Raw genomic sequence first — 16,359 nt, forward strand, 5'->3', positions numbered from 1 at the left:
TCCTGTGTATATGAGGCACAAATTTAAGGATGAAATATTGACAAGAAGGGGTGGGATGTGCATGGAGAATGATTTGAAAGTGATCTTTGTTCTAGCAATGTAGTATCACAATAGTCATTTTCCCTCTGTCCTCATTTCATTGGGGTCACCACGATGGGGTGAAAATGCTCAAGATGCAGACATGGTCATTTTCTGTAGTGAAACTGTCCAATTGTATTCTGTTCTATTTAGAGTGAGACTCAATTGTCTCATTCTGGCCTCTGAGGGCCACAGCCTTCATAATGGCTGCCAGTGGTCCTGACCTGTGGCATAAGTACTCCTGTGTAACCCTGAGGTGCTTAGTGACTGGCTCCTGACCAATATGATACAGCCCACACAATACATGTCACATCTAAGTTCCAGTTGGAGGTATTCTTAGGGTTAGTGTTAGGGTTGGGCTTCAGGTTAAGGTTAGGGTTACGATTACCTTTTAGGGTTAGCCTTTTGAATATGGTTAGGGTTATGTTTTAGTTTGAGCGATAGATTAGGTTTTAGGGTTTAGGGTTATGGTTTCATGTTATGGTTTAGGGTTAGTGTTAAGGTGAGGATCCATGTTCAGCTTCTGGTGAAGTTCGGGACAAGTTAGAGTCAGGTTAGGTTTCGTGTCCAGTTAGTTTTAGGGTTCCGGTTATGGTTAGGGCTGTTTCCAGTTAAGGAATAGGGTTTGTTTAGGGTTTGGGTTTGGGTTAGGGACCCCCTCTACTGCTCCAGTTGACTCATTTGTCTCTTAGAAGGAAGCGCCCAAAATGAGGCCCTTCCAGTGGAAATCAAGAAACCAATGAGATCCTGGGCTCTGAGTCGCTTCCCAGCCACAACCCCTGTAGTCACCCAATGTGCTCTGTGGAGGCATCAAAGTTCTCTATCTGGATATGGAAACCAATCCAAGTTTACTTGATATTTTACAAAAAAAAATTAAGGAATTTTATTAATTTCTTAGAGAGGGAGAGTGAGAATAAGCAGAATGAGCCTAGAAGGGAGCAGCAGAGCAGACCCCCCCCTCCCTGAGCATCAAGGCCATTGTACGGCGCATAGCGAGGACCCTTGGATCATGACCTGACCTGAAGGCAGAGGCCTCACTGACTGAGCAACTCAGTGCACTTACTTGATCTTATTGCCCATCCCAATGGTCAGAATGTGGGTGGATACATTAATCCCATGAGGCAGCCATGAAGATATCACTTCTAACCAAGTATGTACATGCGTGCCTATGCTGGGGAGATTGATGACCATCTGACAGTCTGATTACACTTGAGACCAAAACAATATATCTACTGTATTCCATCAATGATCTTAGTGACTAGAAATGTGTCTGCAATCCTAGGCGCTTAATCTATTTTCTGGGATGAAGGAATCCCAACCATCACTTTCCTTATACTGAGTGTACCATAAGCTGCACTGGCTTCCCCCAGTGACCTCTACTCTGGGTACATAAAGGACAAATAAAGGACCAGTTAGATTGAATCCCAAAAGTACTTGGTAAGCAGGAAAACCGCCGGCTTTCCATGTGCTTGTGTAAACCAAGAGCGCCACAAGGTCATGAATGTTGATGTGGAGAATTTATTCGCTTGGGAGAGAATACTGCTACACATGAAGATGCACAGCAGCCCTTTCTACAGGGCCAGACACCAGATAAATCTATGCCATGTTTTCTCAAAGGATTTCCCACAGCAACCCCATGAGGTTCATCCTCTTAGCACAGCACTATTCAGAGGAGGAAAAGGAAACTCAGAGAGGTGCGGTGACTCTCCCCAAACACACGGTGGTAGAGAGGAGCCTCAGGCCCTGTGCTGTGTATGGGTTGGTCACTCACCTGTGTAACTGCTGTCCCAGGACCTGTTGGGCTGTGGTGACCACCTGGTAGAGACAGGAAATGATTGGGTTGATTGAGAGGCTTCTATCATGGAAGGATAGCAGCAGGAACTGTACAAATATATCCATTCTGCCTTCCTCGAGCATCAGCATGTTCCTGGCCTCACCCAGGGACAGGGTTGATGGTTCCTTTTCAAACCAGAGACACAGAAGGGACACTGTAGTCAGCTTCCAAACAATGAACCAATGGGAAATTCAGGGTCTGGCGCTCAGACCAAAAACAGCCATCACCTCGGGAAGTTTTACAGGACAAAGGACTTCAGTGCCTACAAAGAAAAAGGTTCTAGGCTTCAAAGTACCATTGGTTTGAGGGGAGACATGGTAAACCATTGGTAACTTTAACACATTCTGTTCGCTGAACAACAACAGCATTTCTCTCAACTCAGAACTCTGGCAAAGACAGGTGTACCATAGAGACATCTATAAACAACCCCACTGCAGAAGAACACAGAGTGTTAGAACCTCAAATGCTGCTCAAGATCACATATGTTGAGCCTGATAAGAGACCAAAGCATAGGCTGCATGGTTTTTCCCCTAAACTGATGTAATTTGGTGTTCCTGACATAGGGGGAAGGGCCTGGGGAGAAACACCTTCTTCTGCAGGTCCCAGGGGAGCCAATTGTTTTTAGTCTCTGTTTTTGGCTTGCCCTAATCACCTCAGGGTCCTGACTTTGACCATGAAAGTGACGGGTTCTCAGCCCAGACCGGCAATTGATGTATTTGGTCGCCTGATGCACCTGTGCTTGTCATGGGGAGAGTGTCAATCTCTACAAAAAGAGAGAGCCAGCTACTTAGGTCAGGAGGCATCAGAGGTCTTGAACCTAATCTTCCAGGCAATGCAGATCTAGCAACTAAAGCATTCTGTGGGGACACATAAAATGTTTCTAGCAGCACTTCATAAATGGAAAGAGAATGGCATCAAGTAAAGAGCCAAGGGCCTTGAATGGCTGAATCACTGTGGTAGACACCCCAATGATGGAGTACTACAATGATATATAAGGACACAGTTCATGACCATGATGTGTTCTGACAGATGACACACTATAGACAAACATACATAATGGCATCATCCACACCTCCTTTTGTGATAAATCACCCTCTTTTGTGGGATGATTTGTGAGGGCTTGGAGACATTCTTCAAGGACAGTGGAGCTGTGTTCTATACAGGATATCTGGGACATGTAGGTGAAATAATAAAACTGGTAGTAAAATGCAAAGTAAAACGCATTGCTCTGAGTGAAACAAACAAATCACCACCTCTCCACAGTAACATGAAATATATTCTGCACAATTCCAACATACATAAAGAGTGTCTTCCCACCTCATACCTAGCTGGAGGTTAGGAGTGGAGCTTCAGATCTCTTTGCAGTTGAGCCTGTTGGCCACTCATGTGGAAACACTACAGGAGTGTCCCAGGTTTATTGCCATGTTTGTGTGGGGGCCATATTTGTGTGGAGAACCCTCATCGCATTCTCACCTTAGATCAGCACTGTTTTTGTTTCCTGGTGCACCCGATGATTGTCTAGGGAGTAGAATAGTTGAAGCCACAGACCATCTCTAAGATCTCTTGGGTGCAGCTCTATAAATACAGTGCCCCACAATACAGGACCAAGAGACATTAGGATCCTCCCTTGACATCACCCCAAGGGGACATGGCCATTAGAAATCATGTTCTCCAGTTCAGATCACAGGGGCAACTGAAGAGACATCTGGCATGGAGGAAACCAGATGAAAGAGACTCTTGAGTTCATGACTAACATATTCGATATTGAGTTTGGTCCTCATCACTCACCTTCTCTTCTTGCCTGCTATGATCTGGGGTCTGAACACCAAAAATGTGTCAGGCTCCCAACACCTGGCAGCTTGTTTCTGCCTAGGAAGGACATGTTCCTCTCCTCTGTCCCCTCTACACACACACACACACACACACACACACACACACTCACAGACACACAGTCACACACAAAGACACACACAATGAGGGTAAAGACGTGCAAACCCACTAAGCTGAGATTACTGTGTGGTCTCTTATCCAGTTGGCTGCCCCAAATTTCCTTGTGGTACCCATTGATTTCTCCCGACTCATAATCAGAAGCTTCAGAGGAGAGGTCTGAGCTGACATCAACAACAAAATGAAAATATCTCCGTCTGGACTCTCCTGAGCCCATAGTGCCTGAAAGTAGGACAGCAGCAACAGAGCATCTTGTTCTCTTGACTGTGTCCACTTAGGTCAGCTGGATAGAGTGAAGTTCTAGAACGCCCCTTCCTCATTACCAGAGCTCTCAATCAGTTATGGGCTTGTCACCAAGGAAGTGAAATTACTTTTTCAATATTCCCGTCCTTGGGCACCTTACTTCAGTCAAAGATTTCCAAGTATCTTTTTGGAAGGTGACCTTTTACCCCATGTCACCTCCTTAACTAAACATCCTGAGCCAAAAATTACATAGCCACAACACTGAAATGCAAGTAAGGTCCTACTTTTGAGGAGATAGAGTTTAATTCAGACCTTTATTTCTTTGTTTCCTTTCCCAGTATGTGTCCTATCTAACCCACAGTGTCTCTCACATAGTCCCAGTTTCACAACCTGCAGGTGGAAGAATCATGTTACAATCTACTTCCTAGGGACATCATCAGGGGTCTATGGATGATATTTATTGCATGTGATATGGTATTCTGTGAACCAAGTGCAAATTTAAATAAGTAAGATTAAGAAGAAGGGGTGGGATGTGCCATGGATTACCAATTGAAGGTGGCCTGAGTTCCAGCAAGGGAATATCACAATGGTCACTTTCCCTCTGGTCTCATTTCAATGGGGCACCACAATGCATTCAAAATGCTCCAAAATGCAGACATGGTCATCTTCTGTAGTCAAACTGTCCAAATGTTTCCTGTTATACTTAGAATGAGACCCAGTTGCATGTTCTGGACTCCGAGGACTGCAGCCTTCACAATAGCTCCCAGCGATCCTGACCTGTGGCATAAGGATCCCTGTATAACTGCAAGGTGCTTAGTTCCTGGCTCCTAACCAATACAATACAGCCAACACAATGGCACATCACATCTAAGTTCCAACTTTATCTATGCTAAGGGTTAGAGTTTGGGTTTGGTTTCAGGATCACAGTTTAGGGTTTACATTAGGGTTAGGGTTAGGGTTAAGTTTAGGGTTTATGGTAAGAATTAGGGTTCTGGTTTGGGTTCGTGTTCAGGTTCAGAAGCTCAGGGTCGAGTTAGGATTCGTATTCAGGGTAGGGATAGGGTTCGTGTTATCCTTCGGGACCCAGTTCTGTTTAGGGTTAGGGAATAGGGTCTGTTTAGGTTTAATGTTTGGGTTCAGGTTAGGTACCCTTTCTGCTGCTCCCTTGGGCTCATTTTTCTCTTCCCAGGAAGCCACAAAATGAGGCCCTCCCAATGGTAATCAAGATATCTATGAGATCCTGGGCTCTGAGATTCGCTCCCCAGCTACAAACCCTATAGTGTCTGAAACACGTGCTCTGTCAAGGCCTCAAGGTTCCCCTTCTGGATCCAAAGACCAATCCAAGTTTTATTTGGTATTTTACAAGAAGTTTTCAGGAAATTTAATAATTTCTTGAAGAGAGAGAGAATAAGCAGGTGAGCTGCAGAGGGAGCAGGAGAAGCAGGCTCCCCACTGAGCTGGGAGCCCAATGAAGGGCTCAAAGTCAGGACCCTGGCATCAGGACCTGACCTAAAGGCAGAGGCCTCACTACCTGAGCCACCCAATGTCCTTATTTGATCTTATTGTCCACGTAATGGTTCTAATGTGGGTGGATCCATTCATCCCATGAGGTGGACATGAAGATGTCACATGAAACCAACTATGGACATGGCATGCCTACAATGGGTAGAGTGATTGACTGTCACTCTGATTAGCTTTCAGACTGAGACACTGTATCTACTGTATTCCTTCAAAGACATTAGTGACTAAAAATGTGTCTGCAATCCTATATGATTAATCTATATTCTGGGTTGAAGAAATCCCAACCGGCACTTTAAGTATACTGAGTGGACCTTGAGCTGCTCTGCCTTCCCCCAGTGAACTCTACTGTGGGCACATAAAGGACAAGTAGCGGGAACAGTTAGATGGACTCTAAGAAGTCCTTTGCAAACAGGAAAATAGCCTGATTTCCACGTGTTCTGTAAGCCTAGAGCACCAATGGCCCATGAGGGTTGATGTGGAAGCTTCTTCACTGGTGAGAGACAACTGCTACACAGGAATATGCCTAGCAGCCCTTTCTACAGGGCCAGCCACCAGATAAGTCTATGCCATGTTTTCTCCCAGGATTTCCTACAGTACCTCCATGAGGTTCATCCTCTTAGCACAGCAATTTTCAAAGGAGGAAAAGAAAGTTCAGAGAGGTGCAGTGACATTCCCCAAGCATACCGGTAGTAGAGGCGAGTCTCAACCCCTGTGCTCTGTATGGGGTGGTCACTCACCTGTGGAACTGCTGGCTCAGGCCATGTTGGGCTGTGATGAACACCTCATAGAGACAGGAAATGATTGGGTTCTTTGAGAGGCTTCTATCCTGGAGGGATGGCACCAGGGACTGTACAAAAGAATCCATTCTGTCTTCCTTGAGCATCAGCATGGTCCCGGCCTCACCCAGGGACATGGTTGATGATTCCTTTTCACACCAGAGAAACAGGGAGGGGCACTGTAGTCATCTTCAAACAATGAACCAATGGGATGTTCAGGGTCTGGCTTTCAAACCAGAGACACCCATCCCCTCGTGAGGTTGTACAGGACAAAGGACTTCAGTGCCGACACAGAAAAAGGTTCTAGGCTTCCAAGTAACATTGGTTTTAAGAGAAACATGGTAAACCATTGATAGCTTCAACACATTCTTTAGCAGCAACAACAGCATTTCTCTCAACTAAGAGTTTGATGAAGACCAGTACGTCATGGAGTCATCCATAAACATCCCCACAGCAGATAGAACACAGAGGGTTAGAACTTCAAATGTTGCTGAAGATCACATATGTAAGGCCTGAGAAGAGACCAAAGCATGGGCTGCATGGCATTTCCCTTAAGCTGATGTAGCTTGGATTGTTCCTGACATAGGGAGGAAGGGTCAGGGAAGGACCACCTTCTTCTGCAGGCCCCAGGGGAGTCAATTGTTTCTAGTCTGGGTTTTGGCTTGCCGTGATCACCTCAATGTCCTGACTTTGACCATGAAAGTGACCCGTTCTCAGCCCAGACTGGCAATTGATATTACTTGTGTCCCGATGCACCTGTGCTTGTCAGGGTTAGATGGACTATTTGAACCCTTAGAGCAACTCATCCCAGATTTCCTGTGTGGATTCCTACAAAAAAGACAGAGCCAGCTAGTTGGGTCAGGAGGCATCAGAGGCCTTCCACCTAATGTGGGGTTCCAGGTATGGCAGATCTAGCATTTTATGTTGGGACACGTAAAATGTTCCTTGCAGCACTGCAGAAATAGCAAGACAATGGTATCAGGTCAAGTGCCAAGGGTCTTGAAAGGCTGAATCACTGTGGCAGACGTCCCCATTGATGGAGTGCTATGAAGGTCTATAAGGACATAGCTCATGTCCTGTTGGACCTACAATTATCTGATGTTTGTTGACAAATGACACCTGCTAGATAAACATACAGAATGGCTTCCTCCCACCCCTACTTTTGTGTTAATTCACCCTCTTTATTGTGATAATTTGTAAGGTCTTGGAGACGTTCTGCAGGGACAGTGTAGCTGTGTTCTACAGAGGATATCTGGGAAGCGTGGGTGAAATTTTAAAAAATGTTTGTAAAATACAAAGATACTCATTGCTCTGAGTGAAACAAACAATCCCCACTCCTTAAAAAACATAAAATATATTCTGGACAATGCCAACATATGTGAAGAGTGTCTTCCCACCTCATACATAGCTGGAAGTTAGGAGTGGAGGTTCAGACCTCTTTGAGGTTGGGCCTGTGGGGCACTCATGTGAAAACACTATGGGAAGGCCTCAGGTCTCCATGTTTGTGTGGGGGCCGTATTTGTGTGGAGAACCCTCATTCCATTCTCACCTCAGAACAGCACTGATCCTTGTTTTCCTCTTGCACCCAAGAATTATCAAGGGAGTTAGAATAATTGAAGCCACAGACCATCTCCTCCGCGATCTCCTGGGTGCAGCTCTGTAAATGCAGTGTCCCATATATACAGGGCCAAGAGACATAAGTGTCCTCCCTCAATATCACACCAAGGGGACACCCACACTAGTAATCATGTTATCTAGTTCAGACCACAAGGGCACCTGAAGAGACATGTGGCATGGAAGAACTAAGTGAAAGAGACTCTTCCTCAAGACTAACATATTCATAGTTGAGCTTGGTACTCAGCACTCAACTTCTCTACTTGCATGCTATGACCTGGGGTCTGAATCCCAAAGATGTGTCAGGCTTCCAAACCTTGCAGAAGGTTTCTATCCAGGAAGGGTGTGTTCCTCCCCTCTACCCCCTCTACACATTCACAGGCAAACACACACATGTGCGTGCACACACACACACACTCTCACACATACACACACAGATAAACACACATGCTAGGTAAAGAAGTGTGAGCCGGCTCAGCTGAGATCACCGTATGGTCGGCTCTCCAGTGGGCTGCCCCAAGGTGCCTTGTGGTACCAGTTGAGGTCTCCTGACACATAACCAGAACCTTCGAAGAAGAGGGCCAAGCTGCCATCGACACTGACATGAACATCTCTCTGTCTGGACTCTGCTGTGCCCAGAGTGCCTGAAAGTAGGACAACATCAACAGAACATCTTGTTCTCTTGACCATCTCCAGTTAAGTGAGCTGGAAAGTGGGAAGTTCTAGAATGCAGCTTCCTGGTTACCACAGTTATAAATCAGTTGTGGGCCTCTCACCTAGGAAGTGAAGTCACTTTTACAAGATTCCAGCCCCTGGACACCTTCCTTCAGTCAGACCTATCCAGGGTCCCTTCTTGGTAGATGACTGCTTACACCATGTCATTTCCTTAACTGTACATCCTGAGGCAAAAATGCCATAGTCCCAAATCTGAAAATGCAAGTAAGTTCTACCTTTTAGGACATAGAGCTGTATTGAGACTATTATTTCTCTGCTTGGTTTCTCAGTTCTGTGTCCTAACTAACCCACTGTGTCTCTCATATAGTCCCCAGTTTGCCAACCTGCGTGGAGGGAGAATCAACTAGATTCTACTTCCTAGGGACATCATCCCTGTCTATGGATGACATTTATAATGCATGTGAGCTGGTGTCCTATGTATCTGAGGCGCAAATTTAAGGATGGAATTTTGACAAGAAGGGGTTGGATGTGGCACAGAGTACCACTTGAATGTGGCCTTTGTTCTAGCAACATAATATCACAATGGTCACTTTCCCACTGGCTTCCTTTCAATGGGGTCACCACGATGGTGTGGAAATGCTCCAAGATGCAGACATGGTCATCTTCTGTAGTCAAACTGTCCAATTGTTTCCTGTTGTATTTAGAATGATACCCAGTTGCCTTGTTCTGGCCTCTGAGGACTGTAGGCTTCACAAGGGCTCCCAGCATTCCTGACCTGTGGCATAAGAATCCCTGGGTAACACCGGGGTGCTTAGCGAATGACTCTTGACCAGTACGATACAGCCAACAGAATGGCATGTCACATCTAAATTCCAATTGGAACTCTGCTTAGGGTTAGTGTTAGAGTTTTGGCTAGGGTTAGGTTTAGGGTTTGGATTACAGTTTAGTGTTAGGGGTAGAGTGAGGGTTAGGGTTTAGGTTGAGTATTAAGGGTAGGGTTTATGGTTTCAAGATAGGGTTTAGGGTTATTTTTTAGGGATAGGTTTAGGGTTAGGGTTTGGGTTTCTGTTCGTGTTCTGGACGAACAGGACCTTAACCTGGACAGGTTAAGGTCGGGTTAGGTTTCGCATTCCGGTGGGGGTTAGGGTTCATTTTAGGGTTAGGTTTCGGGTTTGGGTTACAGATTGGTTTTGTGTTGTGTTATGGGACCAGCTGGGATGGGTTGTTCCTGTAACTGTTAAGGTTAGGGTTAGCATTAGGTTTAGGGATGAGGTTAGTGTTTGTTTTAGGTTTAGGGTTAGGGTTAGGATTACGGTTTAGGTTTAGGTTTAGCATTAGTGTTAGTGTTTAGGGTGTGTGTAGGGTTAGGGATTAGGGTTTATGGTTAGGGTTTAGGGTTAAGGTTTGGGTTGGGGTTAGGGTTAGGGTGAGAGTTAGGGTTCGGGATAGGGATTGGATTCGGGTTTGGGACCTGAAAGGGTAAGGTTATGGTTCGTGTTCTGGTTAGGGTTTGTGTTCCAATAGGGATCAGGTTAGGTGTAGTGTTAGATTTAGGTGTAGGGTTAGGGTTTGGGTTTGGGTTGAGGTTAAGGTTAAGTTTCATGTTAGAGAATAGGGTTTGTTGAGGGTGAGTGTTTGGGTTTGGGTTAGGGACCCCATATGCTGCTCATTTGGCTCATTTGGCTTGTCACAGGAAGCCCCAAACTGAAGCCCTCCCAATGGAAATCAAGAAATCAGGGAACCCTGGTGGTGCAGCGGTTTAGCCTGCCTTTGGCCCAGGGTGCGATCCTGGAGACCCAGGATCGAGTCCCACGTCGGGCTCCTGGTGCATGGAGCATGCTTCTCCCTCTGCCTGTGTCTCTGCCTCTCTCTCTCTCTGTGACTATCATAAATAAATAAAAATTTTTAAAAAATTAAAAAAAAAGAAATCAATAGCATCCAGGTCTCTGAGAGTTGCTCCCTGGCAACAACTACCGTAGTCTCCCAATGTGCTCTATGGAAACATCAAGGTTCCCCTTCTGGATCCAAAGACAAGTCTAAGTTTTACTTAATATTTTCCAAAAATTGTCAAGGAAATTTACTAATTTATTGGAGAAAGAGAGAGAATAAGTTGTGTGAGCTGCAATGGAAGTGGGAGATGCAGGCTCCCCACTGAGCAGGGAGCCCAGTGTAGCGCTTAAACTCAGGACTCTGGGATCATGACTTGACCTGAAGGCAGAGGCCTCACTGACTGAGCCACAGAATGCCCTTACTAGATCTTTTCGTCCATCCTGATGGTACAAATATGCGTGTTCCACTCATTCCATGAGGCGGCCATGAAAATGTCCGCATAGAACAAACTGGGGACATGGGTGCCCCTGATGGGTAGAGTGATTGTCTGACACTCTGATTAGTCTTGAGACTGAGACACTGTATCTACTTTATTCCATTATTTATTAGACCTTAGTGACTAGAAATGTAACTGAAATCCTAGGTGCTTAATTTTCTTGGATGACGGAATCCCAACCAGCCCTTTTCATATACTGAGTGGACCAGAGCTTCTCTGCCTTCCCCCAGGGACCTCTACTCTGGGCACATAAAAGACAAGTAGCAGGACCAGCTAGATGGAATCCAAGAACACCTTTGCAAAGAGGAAAATGGCCTGATTTCCATGTGCTTCTGTAAACCCAGAGTGCCTCAGGCACATGAGGGTTGATGTGGAGAGTTTCTTCCCTGGGACAGGATAACTTCTGCAGATGAATATGTCCAGCAGCCCTTTCTACAGAGCCAGGCTCCAGATAAGATTGTCCCAGGTTTTCTCCCAGAATTTCCCACAGTGGCCCCATGAGGTTCATCCTCTTAGCACAAAACTTTTCAGAGGAGGAAAAGAAAGTTTAGAGAGGTACAGTGACAATGAGAGGAGGAAAAGAAAGATTAGAGAGGTCAGTGACATTCAGAGGAGGAAAAGAAAGCTTAGAGAGGTGCAGTAACACAAATAAATCAAGTAAAACTTGGATTGGTTTTGGATCCAGAAGGAAAACCTTGATGCCTCCACAGAACGCATTGGGAGACTACAGGGGTTGTTGCTGGGGAGCAACTCCCAGAGCCCTGGATCTCATAGGTCTCTTGATTTCCATTTCTGGGGGCTTCCTATGAAAAGACAAATGAGTCAAAGATAGCAGTAGATGGGTTCCCTAATCTGAACACGGACCCTAACACTAAACATATCCTATTCCCTAACCTGAAACCTAACCCTAACTTTAATCCACACCCAGAACACAACCCTAACACTATACCTAACTCTAACCCTAACACAACCCTAACCTGAACTTTAACTGTTATGGGAACACAAATCCTAACCCGATCCTAACCTTACTCGATCCTGAACCCGAACCAGAAACTGAACCCTAACCCTAACCCTAAGTCTTAACCCTAAACCCTAACCCTAAGCCCTAACCCTAACACTCACCCTAAACCCTAACCCTAACTATAAAGCTAACCATAAATCACAATCCTAACACTAACCCTAACCCTAAACCTAAGCATAGTAGCAATTGGAACTTAGAAGTGACAAGCCATTGTGTTGGCTGTATTTTATTGTTCAGGAGCCAGTCACTAAGTACCTCGGGGTTACACAGGGATACTTATGCCACAGGTCAGGATTGCTGAGAGCCATTGTGAAGGCTGATGCCCTCGGAAGCCAAAACGAGGCAATTGGGTCTCATCCTAAATGTAACAGAAAAACAACTGGACTGTATACTACAGAAGATGACCATGCTTGCATCTTGGAGCATTTCCACCTAATCTTGATGCCCCCATTGAATTGACGCCAGAGGAAAAGTGACCATTGTGATAATAAGTTGTTGGAACCCAGGCCACCATCAAGTGATACTCCATGCCACATCCACCCCTTCTTCTCAAACTTCCATCCTTTTTTTTAATTTTTATTTATGATAGTCACACACACAGAGAGAGAGAGAGAGAGAGAGAGAGAGGCAGAGACATAGGCAGAGGGAGAAGCAGGCTCCATGCACTGAGAGCCCGAAGTGGGATTTGATCCCGGGTCTCCAAGATCGCGCCCTGGGCCAAAGGCAGGCGCCAGACTGCTGTGCCACCCAGGAATCCCTCAAACTTCCATCCTTAAATTTGCTCCTCAGATACACAGGATACCAACTCACATGCATTATAAATATTATTCATAGACTCTTGATGGTGTCCCTAGGAAGTACATTCTAGCCTTCTCCCACCATGCAGATTGGCAAACTGGGGACTATGTGAGAGACACCGTGGGTTAGATAGGACACAGAACTGGGAAACCAAGCAGAGAAATAATGATCTCAATTAAGCTCCATCTCCCCAATTGCCCTTACTAGATCTTTTCGTCCATCCTTATGGTACAAATATGTGTGTTCCACTCATTCCATGAGGCGGCCATGAAAATGTCACATAGAACAAACTGGGGACATGGGTGTCCCCGATGGGTAGAGTGATTGTAAAGACCATATGTGTAAAGACACAAAGACCATATCTTTGTGTTTTACTACTATTTTTATTATTTCACCTATGCGTCCCAGATATCCCGTGTAGAACACAGCTCTACAGTCCTTGTAGAACATCTTCAGCCTTAACAAAACATCACACTAATGAGAGTGATTTAACACTAAAGGACTGGTAAGATTAAGCCATTCAATATATTTTCTATCTTTTGTTGTCTTTGTTGTCTGTCAGAACACATCAGATCTTTGTAGGCTCTGCAGGTCATGAGTTATGCCCTTATAGATCTGTATAGTACTCCATCAATGGGCAGTCTGCCAAAGTGACTCAGCCTTGCAAGGTCCTTGGCACTTTACCAATGCCATTCTCTTTCATTTCTGCAGTGCTGCAAGGAAGAGCTGATGTGTCCCCCCTGAGTGTTATATTGCTATATCCACCATATCCTGGAACTTCAGATTCAGTGGAAGGCCTCTGATAACTCCTGACCCAAGTAGCTGGCTCTGTCTTTTTTGTAGGAATCCACACAAGAAATCTTCAATGATTTGCTCCAAGGGATAGATTACTTCATCTCACACTGACAAACACAAGTGAATCAGCTCACCAACTAAATCAGTTGTGGATCTGGGCTGAAAACAGGTCACATTCATAGTCAAGGTCAGGACCCATTTGATCAGGTCAAGCCAAACACCCAGCCTAGAAACAGTTGACTCTCCTGGGGCCTGCAAAGAAGGTGGTTCTCCCCTGACCCTTTCTCTCTATGTCAGGAACAGACCAAGCTACTTCAGCTTAGGGGAAATGCCATGTGTCCCATGCTTTGGTCTCTTCTCAGTCCCAACATATGTGATCTTCAGCAGCATTTGAGGTTCTAACCCTCTGTATTCTATCTGTAGTAGGGATGTTTACAGATGACTCCATGGTATATTGGTCTTTGTAAAAGCTCTTAGTTGAGAGAAATGCTGTTACTCAGATAACAGAATGTGTTGAAGTTACCACTTTTTTTCCATGTATCCCCTCAAACCAATGTTACTTGGAAGCCTAGAACCTTTTCCTGTGTTGGCACTGAAGTCCTTTGTCCTGTACAACTTCCCGAAGGGATGGTTGTCTTTTTTCTGAACGCCAGACCCTGATAGTCTCAGTGTTTTGTGGTTTGGAAGCTGACTACAGTGCCCCTCCTGTGCCTCTGGTGTGAAAAGGAATCATCAACTCTGTCTCTGGGTGAGGCCTGGAACATGCGGATGCTCAAGGAAGGCAGAATGGATAATTTTATGCAGTCCCTGTTGCCATGCTTCCAGGGGAGACCCCTTTCAAAGAACACAATCATTTCCTGTTTCTACGAGGTGTTCACCAGAGCCCAATAGGTCCCGCACAAGCAGTTCCACAGGTGAGTGACCACCCTATACACAGCACTGGGTTTGAGGTTCACCTCTACTAATGGTATATTTTGGGTCTGTCACTTCACATCTCTGAGCTTCCTTTTGCTCCTCTTTAAAGTGCTGTGGAGAGGATGAAACCCATGGGGCTGCTGTGGGAAATCCTTGGAGAAAACATTGCATAGACATATCTGTGCCTAGCTAGAAAGGGCTGCTGGGCATCTTCATGTGTAGCAATTCTCTCCCCAGTGAAGAAGCTCTCCACATCAATTCTCATGAGCCCATGGCACTGTGGGTTTAGAGAAGCACGTGGAAAGCAGGCTGTTTTCCTGTTTGGAAAGGACTTCTGGGATTCCATCTAACCAGTGCTGCTTTTTTGCTTTATATGCCCAGAGGAGAGGTCTTTGTGGAAAGGCAGAGCTGCTCAAGCTCCACTAAGCTGCTCAAGCTCCACTAAGTATATAGAAAGTGTTGGTTGGGATTCCTTCATCCAATAATACATATTGGAGGGAGGGGGCAAGAAGGCGGAAGAGTAGGGTCCCCAAGTCACCTGTCCCCACCAAATTACCTAGATAACCTTCAAACCATCCTGAGAATCTATGAATTCGGCCTGAGATTTAAGGAGAGAACAGCTGGAATGCCACATTGAGAAGAGTTCACACTTCTATTAAGGTAGGAAGACAGGAAAAAAAATTAAGAAATAAAAGGCATCCAAGGGGAAGGGGCCCAGTGAGAAGCTGGGCTAAGGCCACAAGTCAATTTCTCCCAGGACAAGAAAGCCCCATCCCAGAGAAGCAGGAGCTTCACTAATCTTCTGGAAGGAAAAACACTCACAGGGATCTGTAACAGGATCACAGGAGGGGCGGGGATGCCCTCAGGCTCCCAGGGGAACTAATGGAGGACATGCGCCCTGGGGGAAAGTACATCACACACCATGGCCAGGCTCCCTAAAATGCTGCAGCATGCGGGCTGCTGGGCATGGGAGCAACTCTCAGGCGACTCCACATGGAGGGGGCTGTACAGCACCTGGAGCTTGATTCCAGCAGTGGAGGCCCCAGAGCCCAGGGTCCCGGGGGACACAGCCCAGGATCCATCACTCCTGGTGGACAGGCAGAGACCGGGAGGCACAGGACAGCAAGGACGCTCCTGCCACTGGGTGGCCCTGAGGTGTTCAGATCGGCGACCCCACCCCCGGAGCATCCAGGCTCCTGCAGAATAAGATCTGTAGTATTTACTGCAGGAACTGACTCAAGGGCTGGAGAACTGGCCGCTGCACTGTTGTTGTTCCTCCTGGGGCCTCACGGATAAATGACTCCCACTTAGTCTCACAGTGACCTCACAGGATAAACAGGATAAAAAACTTTTACTGAGAAGTACACCAGGCAGGGGGCACAGCTCCCCCCAGTATTCACACCTGAGAATCATCACAGCAGGACCATCCCCCAGAAGACCAGCTACATGGGTAGGGGAAAAGAAAGTTATTGACCAAGCAGCACTGGAAAGTTCTAGGAGATTTTGAAGTTTTACAGTATATAGAATCATGGGATACCATGCCTTGTTTTTTGTTTTGTTTGCTTCCCCCCCCCCCTTTTTTTCTTCTTTTCTTCTATTATCTTTTTTTCCTTTCCTTTTTTTTAATCTTTTTATTGTCTTTCTTTTGTTCTTCTCTCTTTTTCTCCTTTTCCCAATACAACTTGTTTTTGGCCACTCTGCATGGTGCAAAATGACTAGATGGAAAAACTCATCTCAAAGGAAAGAATCAGAAACAGTCCTCTCACTTACAGAGTTACAAAATTTGGATTATACTTCAATGTCAGAAAGCCAATTC

At 45.7% G+C, this 16,359-nt stretch overlaps 1 long non-coding RNA gene across 1 annotated transcript in view; it reads left to right on the forward strand.

Annotated features, from left to right (window-relative positions):
* LOC140611779 (uncharacterized) overlaps positions 1-16,359 on the forward strand; it is a 134,239-nt gene that overhangs the window by 67,288 nt on the left and 50,592 nt on the right. The gene's annotated exons all lie outside the window — the stretch shown is intronic.

The sequence above is a fragment of the Canis lupus genome, chromosome 20 (assembly GCF_048164855.1).
Source record: "Canis lupus baileyi chromosome 20, mCanLup2.hap1, whole genome shotgun sequence".
Lineage (NCBI taxonomy): Eukaryota > Metazoa > Chordata > Mammalia > Carnivora > Canidae > Canis > Canis lupus.